Source organism: Chelonia mydas, chromosome 5 (assembly GCF_015237465.2).
Source record: "Chelonia mydas isolate rCheMyd1 chromosome 5, rCheMyd1.pri.v2, whole genome shotgun sequence".
NCBI classification, from domain to species: Eukaryota; Metazoa; Chordata; order Testudines; family Cheloniidae; genus Chelonia; species Chelonia mydas.
In genome coordinates, this window is record NC_051245.2 from 57,072,895 (window position 1) to 57,080,971 (window position 8,077).

Consider the following 8,077-nt stretch of genomic DNA (forward strand, 5'->3'; position numbering starts at 1 on the left):
CCCACTCCACTGCGTCCCAGCCCGGGGCCCTAGCAGCGGCCAAAGGCCCACTGTGGTGTCAGTGGGGTTCCTGGCCGCAACACACTGACATGGGTTCCGGCTGTGTTGCAGCCAGACTCGAGTTGGCTGCCCCCGAGCTACTTCCCAACTCCTGCTCTGGAGGTACCTGGGTCAAGGTGGTGTCCTCAGGGAGGGTCGATGACCATTGGATTCTCGGGTTAGCTGGTGAGGGGTAAGCTCAGCGACTCTTCTGGGTAGCTGGAGAGGGGTAAGCTCAGCGACTCTCCCACACGCTGATCCGCGTCGAGAATCTGCCGGTCAGGCTAGTCTCCAGGTCTGCTGCTGGTTGCTGGAGTCTCCCTAGCAGGAGCTGGGCCAAAAATGTCTGGCCTCTCCAACAGCTGCCTCTTGAGTGAGCTCTGGGTTGGGGTCTTATACTTTCTGTCTGGCACCTGACCCTCTGGGGGGCGGGCTTGGAGTGCTCAGGCTCTGCCCACTCTGGTGTCTGGCGGAGCTCGTCCCTCTCCAGGGGGGCAGAGAACCACACCGCCTCCCTACAGGTGGGAAAAAAACAACAGAGAACGTCCTTCCACATAGACTTTGTCTCATGGAAATGTTTTTTTAAGTAGAGGACTGAAACTATAAAAGGGAGGAGCAAACACCCTCCCCTGCTTTCTCCCTGTCCTTCGGGGACAGTGGATCTGGGATTTCTGTGAATAGCTAATGTCAGAGGCTAGATAACACAGGAGAACACTTCAAAGGGCCCTCAGGGACTAATAGGTTGGTGGTGTTAGGAAGCTAACACTCAGTCATCACAGACAAGGCTATCTCTCGCTAGAGGCAGAGGATAACAAAGGTGACTCTCAGTCCTGGGTACCCTGAGAACCATCACAGTATAATTGTTTTAAAATCAGGCATTTTATAACATAAATTTATAGGGTTTTGCAGTTAGAAACACAACCACAGAAAAATGTAACTACTAGGGACATTTAAAAAAATCAAAGTATAAAAAGAAAAGGTATGACAGTACACCATATACCAATGCAGATTGCGTGTAACAAAATGTGGATGCAGGTCCAATAACCATTTCAGATAACAGCCACCTCCACCAAGTTCATTGGGTAGAACACCTTTCATAAAGACTGTATCATAAAATCATTTGCAGAATCAAAAATAATACCACTTAATTTCTCTTTACTTCAGCTATTAGTAAGGCAGAAAAGAGATGTATTCAGCAGAGACTTGAAATGCATGAGAACCAGTGAAACAGAGAGATACTGCAAGCCTTTCCAGATGACAGAAGCTATAGCAGGAAAGGGTTTCACAGCAATAGTGGTGAGATTGCACAGAAGGACAAAAGTTACTCAGGCAGAGGGGAGTAGAAAGAGACAAGGGTCATCAGATAAGCTGGAGCAAGTCATGAAGGGTTTTAAAATGAGGGGACTTTTTAATTGTATTCTGAAAGAAATAGGGAAGCAGTGGAGTTGCTTGACCACAAAATGACCATTCCTTCTTCTTGGTCGATATAGGAAGATGAGCAAAGACTGAGATTTGAAGAAATGGGACTTGATGGATTTGCAGTAATTAAGGAGAGATGATGAATATATGAACAAAGACTTGAGCAGAGATGGAGTCGGGGCAGTGGCGTATGTTGGCTTTGTTATAGGTACAATGATAGGCCGATGTAGGAGGTTCAGAATCAAGTATAATGCTAATGTTACAGAGAACAGAGCCAAATGGAATATCTCAGAGCCAGGTGAAATTTTTTGAATGAAAAGATTTTTTTTAATTGAAAAATGGTCTTTTGTTAAATGATTTTTTTTCTGTAAAGTTGTTGACATTGTCAAAACTTCTTTTCACTGCGTGAAACATGTGATGCTATTCTGGTGGCTTTTATGTGTTTATCAAAAGGATTATTGAAAAATTTCTCTTTAAATTTATGGTCAGTAAATGAAATATGTTGAGTTTTGGTTTAAAAAAACTTGTCTGGAGAATTCATAAAAACAAGTCCCATCCCTCAAAATGGGCCAATTTTGAGCCTTTTAAAATTAAAATAACTTCTGATTTTCAAAATAACCATATCAAAAATATTTATTTGGGGGGGGAAATTGTTTGTGTGTGGGAAATACAAAAATGAGTGGGAGGGGAAGAGAAAATAATACCAAATTTTCACATACTTTTTCTTCATTTTTTGACAAATCCTATCAGTGTTGGTTGAAAAAGGTAATAGTTTTGCTGCAATATACTTAGGCATCTGTAAGGCATTTGACTTTGTATCATGTGATGTTTTAATTTAAAAACTAGAGCAATACAAAATCAACCTGGCACACAATAAATGGATTAAAAACTGGCCAACGTATAGGTCTTAAAATGTAATTATAAATGGGGAATCATCCCTGAGACGGTATATTTCTTGGGGGGGTCCTGCAGGGATCGGTTCTGAGTCCTATGCTAGTCAACTTTTTTTTTAAATTAGTGACCTGGAAAAAAACATAAATTCATTACTGATAAAGTTTACAGAGGAAACACAGATTGGGAGAGTGGTAAATAATGAAGTGAACAGGTCACTAATATAGAGTGATTTGGCTTGCTTGATAAAATGTGTGTTAATGCAGCCAAATGTAAAGTCATACATCTAGGAACAAAGAATGTAGGCCATATTGACAGGATGGGGGACTCTAACATGGGGACTCTAACAGTGACTCTGAAAGAGACTTGGTGGTCATGGTGGATAATCAGTGAAACATGAGCTCCCAAGGCGATGTTGTGGCCAAAAGTGATAATGCAATTCTTGGATGTATAAACAGGGGAATCTTGAGTAGGAGTAGAGAGGTTATTTTACCTCTGTATTGGTCACTGGTGTGATCAGTGCTGGAATACTGAGTCCAGTTTTGATGTTGACAATTCAAAAAGAGTGTTGAAAAATTGAGGGGTCAGAGAAGAGCCAAGAGAATTGTTAAATGAGTGGAAAACATGCCTAAAAATGAAATACTCAAGGACACCAATATGTGTAATTTAATAAAGAGAAGGTTGGGGTGGGGGGAAGGATTGATTATCCTTTATTAGTTCCCATATGGGGAACAAATATTTGAAAAATGGGGATCTTCAATCTAGCAGATAAAAGTGTAACATGATCCAATGGCTAGAAGCTGAAGCTAGACGTATTCAATCTAGAAATAAGGCATAAATTTTTAATAGCGAAGCTAATTAACTATTGGAACAATTTACTAACTATTCTCTATCACTAATAATTTTTAAATAAAGTTTGGATGTTTTACTAAGAGACATGTTGTGGTTCAAACAGGAATTAATTTAGGAAAATTCTGTGCAACACTGGCCATAGAAGGTCAGATTACATGATCACAGTGGTCTTTTCTGGTTTTATTATTTAATCTCAGTATAGAAAGAATAAAGAAAAAGATTTATCTTAGAGGTATACTACTTTAAAATATTACACTGGAGGAAGTTGAGATTAAGCCAAAATTTGTTTTACCAAGGGCTGGGAGGGGTGAACTACTTTGAGGGGGGAAAAATACTCTTGAACTGTAGTCTTAATTTTTTTCTTTTTGAGATTCAAATATCAAAGACACCCATTCCTTCACCCTGAGGGAGATGAGGATAGCCTGCATTTTCCCCTGCACCCAGCTGTTCTTACTTGCTGTGGCAATTCTTCTGGCTAGGCATTGCTCATACACAGTGGCATGATGCCACACTCCAAGATCCTTGGGTAGCAGCTCTGAAAGCTTCTTTGTGTCCTGTTTTGTCAGGGCTGTTGTCTGCATTTTCAGCCTTTGGGTGTTTACACTTTATTTCATCAGGACAGGCTGGGGCTGGAAGTTGATTCCGTCATCCGTACATACCTCATTCACACATCTAAACTAAACTAATAAGATTACAGCAGGGTTTTGCAAAAATGAAGGTTGCAGTAAGCTTTTACAAAATGAAGTGAGCATTTTAAAATGGAGTTTGGGGACAAGTTAAAACGGAGTTTGAGTTACAGTATGGACAAGTGTAAGGAATGGCAAACAGTGAACAGAAGTTACAATAGAGACAAGTATAATGAATGACAAACAGTGAGCAGAAGTTACAATGTTGAAACAGCATAAGTTTCAGTGATTTAAGCAGCAATTGGATTGAAAGTGAAACTCAATTACCCAGTTATTGGGGTAACCGGTTTTATGAATGAATGTTGTTTCATTCATAAAATTTTGCTTATGAAGTTATATTAATAAAGTGAACAATTAAAAATTTCATTGATCAGTTCTACAACAGTGCTCTGGGGCTAGTGGGGCGAAACATAAAACTGATTAACCCAGAGGTGGAGAGCTTCTGTTGCAGTAGCTGATTGAAGTTTTGGCTTGTTTTCATGTTGTCCTCCATTAAAGAAATGAGACCCTCTAAAGAGAGTGTTCTTTAGTACTAGACAGGCCTGCTTAGACTTGTTTATAATCGGGGTGAGGGGAAACTGAGGCAGGAGTTCACCTGTGGCTCCACGTTTGATTGTAGGGCATATTTGGGGTGCCCTTATGCCATTACAGTCAGAATTTCCTGTGGAACAGTAATTTGAGGTTTTGACCAGCTTTACGCAGCAGCTTATTTAAAATTAACAAATTGAATTTAACAGTGTAATGTTCATAAAAGATGTATTGATAACCATACAGACTGAAACCCTTTGTCTGTTCTCAGAATAGTTAATGACACACCCCAATTTTCTGTGGTATTTCATCTGCATAGATCCAGCTTTTTGAAAGAGTTGTTTATTTTTGCTAATAGGTTATGTAGGAGGGTCCCTTTTGCTCTGTTTCAGGCCCTTTGATGCAGAATATTGCCATCCACACACTTCCTCCCCTCATTTCTTTTACTGTAGTAATTCAATACTAAGTAGTTAACATTAGATTCCATTTAATAGTTGGTTTAACTAGAACATTCTTTAAAGGCTTTCTTTCTGTGTATTTCACATATCAAGCCCATACATCATTTAATAGGTATATACACTAACTGCTTTTGGGTGAGCTCCTGGGTTTAAAAGTAAATTACAGTAAATCACAAATAATTGGTATTCACTCAGATAGCAATTTCACACAGTGGCTTATCCCTGTGACACTTCCCAAAGGGTTTTGAGTACCTCAGAATATTTATCCCATCAAGTTCATGCAAACTATTTTAAATGACTCAATTTGTAGCTCTTAAGTATTGTGACAAGCTATGATTTTTCTCTGCAATTTTTTTATTTTTAATATTTCCCAAGAGAACAAAGCAGACTGAAATGCCTTTGAGTTTAAGGAAAGGTGGATTTTTATGAACTGACCAAAGAATGGTTTCTGAAGATGGGCTGCTTGGACTCAAGTGATGTTAATAGGTTTCAACAACACCTCCACAGTGGCTTTAAACAAGTGAGTATGAATGGGTCTTACAGTGTTGTACATGACTGTTTTTAAAGTTCATATGAAAACATTTTTCCACGTTATTTTAGTCTCATACATTTTTTAGTACTGTACTGTTTTTCCATACTCCATTGTTCACAGTAGTAAAATAATTGCCCAAGCCTAGCTTATATTGAAAAGCTTCTGTGGAAGCAATAAAAAATGATGAAAAAAAATATATATACACACACATACACACACACAAAGGCCGCGATCGGCCGAACCTGCGGATGCGGCAGGTAAACAAACCGGCCCGGCCTGCCAGGGGCTTTCCCTGCACAAGCGGCGGAACAAGTTTAGGAACCGCTGGCTTAGAGAGTTGGTTAATACAAACCTGAAATACCAATCTGAGCCCATGCAAAACTGATTGGTTTCATATGAAGGTGAAGTTGAGCAGGGCCTGTCCTCCTTTTCTCTGCCCTACTCCACAAAAGGCCCATGACCTTTACTTTTTTATGAAGTCTTCTGGGTGTAGTCTGGTGGTCTGAAGCCACTGCCACCTATTCTTATCCATGTCTTTAGAGAACAGTTGGCTGGACCGCTTCATACCCTGTGATCTTTAGAGGGCGTCCTGTGATGGCTCTCCCCAATACCCTGGCTTTTTTCAGAGAAGATGCCTGGCATAGCTCTACATACATGCAGTAATTTGTTATTCAGTGGGTGCTCTAAGTTCCACTACTTGCTTATTTTCTCTTTAATTTATATCACCACTGAATTTGGCCAGTGTCATCTGAATAGGTTATTTTACTTGTTCCATATTTTTATTTTCCTCCTACCAACTCAAATAATAACAATTACTCTTTCATTTAGCAGAGCAGGGTAACAAAGATAAATTTTGCCACCTCCACTTATCTTGTACAGGGATATATTTTGCTGGCTTTGATGATACGGTTTATTTGCATGGGCTTAGTATCACAGAGTAATGTATTAAGTGGATATAAAAATGTCCTGGTATTTCTCTTGCCAATATTCCGGCCTTCTCTAAGTTATCATTGCTTTTAATAAACAAAGGATGGTTCGCTGTTATAAACGCTCTGTGAATGGTCTTGCATTCTGACACATTTGAAGATTGAAAGGTCCCTCCTGGCACTTACTGTAGCTGTGCTTGATAGAAATCTGGGACTCCTTTCCTTTACTACTCAGTGGGAGTGTGACTGTGTAACCTTGTCTCCAGTCTATATCACCAGGGAGTTCTGGCATCTTTCCAGCATCTTCAACATTTGTATAATGTTCCGCTGCAGGAGTTCATCTTTTATCTACAGCTCAGGCACTTTCTTCTTGCTACCCTACAAGATTATCTCCTACCAGTGGCGACAGACCTTGAATCCCTTTTCCTCAGATTAAAGTCTGTAAAAGGATTTCTTTTAAAAACATTCCTGCTGACTTCATTGTAATGAGCCTCCCATCCTTGGAAGTTTTAAAAAAATCACTGGGAACTAAATTCCAAAGTAGGTTTTCTGTTGTTAGAAACACAAATATATCATTTTGCAGCAGACTCTTGGAATCCCAAATCTTACCAGTAGTTTAATGGAAGATTTTGTTCATATTTTCTTTGCCCCGACCCTTGCTAGCACTATATCAAATTGCATTTACAAAGGGTGTTCCCTGTGCCCAGTGATCTGGGAATTATCCTGGAACTTCAACTTTGTGGGGTGGCACAGGAGTGTTTTCACAGTTGCCCTAAGGAGGTATACCAATGTATATGACAAAACTTCTGTCTCTTTCATTCCATCTTTAAAGGATTCTTTCCCAATACTGGTGTTTAATGGATTGATCCAGGAGCCGAATTTTCCATTTTTAGCTTTCAGTTTTGTGCAACTTAGCAAACGTTAGTGATGGGCTACATAGACACTATTTGGGCTAAATTTTATGGTACTTATTCAGGTAAAATATCCCTCCCCCCCAAATTCACACCCAACAGAAGGCTTTGTTTCCATGGATTTGTAGACAGGAGTTTTAACTGAGTAAGGACTGTACAATATGGTCATTTGTTGTCTATTTCTCAAGTACTGTTCTTTTGCTGAAACTTCTAAATCTCTGCTTTTAGTCATTGTTTCTCTTGTGCCTTTCGGTTGTGTGTTTTGTGCAGACCATACACTCTTTAAAAAACCCTGATAGAATTCTTAAAGGCATGTAGAAAGGGGTGCTTGATTACTTGTATTTTTTCATTTAATGTTCATGATTGCATATAGATTTTGTTTTTTAGAAAACAAAATGAATACTAAATGTAGTTCAATAATTTAAATTAATAAATTGACAGTGGTGTAATTACATAGTTTTCATAGAATACTTAGTTACTTAGCAGAAACCACAATCATGAATTTCGCTAGCTACAGTGCCATGGAATCTAACTGACCTAGATTCTGGTGGAGGGTTCAGAGGTGGAAAGTCCAGCAGAGGGGAGGTTGCAGTGGTGGGAAATAGTCCAACCTCCCCTTCACTGATTGATAGGCCCAGAGGGGGCTGTGATTCTTAGTAAATAACAAATTGATAACTTGTTTACTTCTTGCTAACAAGATAGATCTATGGGAAAAAAGCTTCCAAGTTCTCCAATACTGCCAAAGAGATTTCTCAATATGCTACTTTATGGGATAGACAAATTTGGTCCCCAGTTTGTGAAGTTACTTAAGTATGTATCTAACTCTAAGCAATCT

At 39.4% G+C, this 8,077-nt stretch overlaps 1 long non-coding RNA gene across 2 annotated transcripts in view; it reads left to right on the forward strand.

Moving 5' to 3' along the window:
- The first annotated feature begins 1,493 nt into the window (after positions 1 to 1,493).
- The window catches only part of LOC122466008, a 13,717-nt gene continuing 7,133 nt past the window's right edge, over positions 1,494 to 8,077 (forward strand). For both annotated transcript variants that reach the window (XR_006291195.1, XR_006291196.1), the window contains exons 1-2: positions 1,494 to 1,756; positions 5,249 to 5,393. This is a non-coding gene — a long non-coding RNA (uncharacterized LOC122466008). The remainder of the gene's footprint in view (positions 1,757 to 5,248; positions 5,394 to 8,077) is intronic.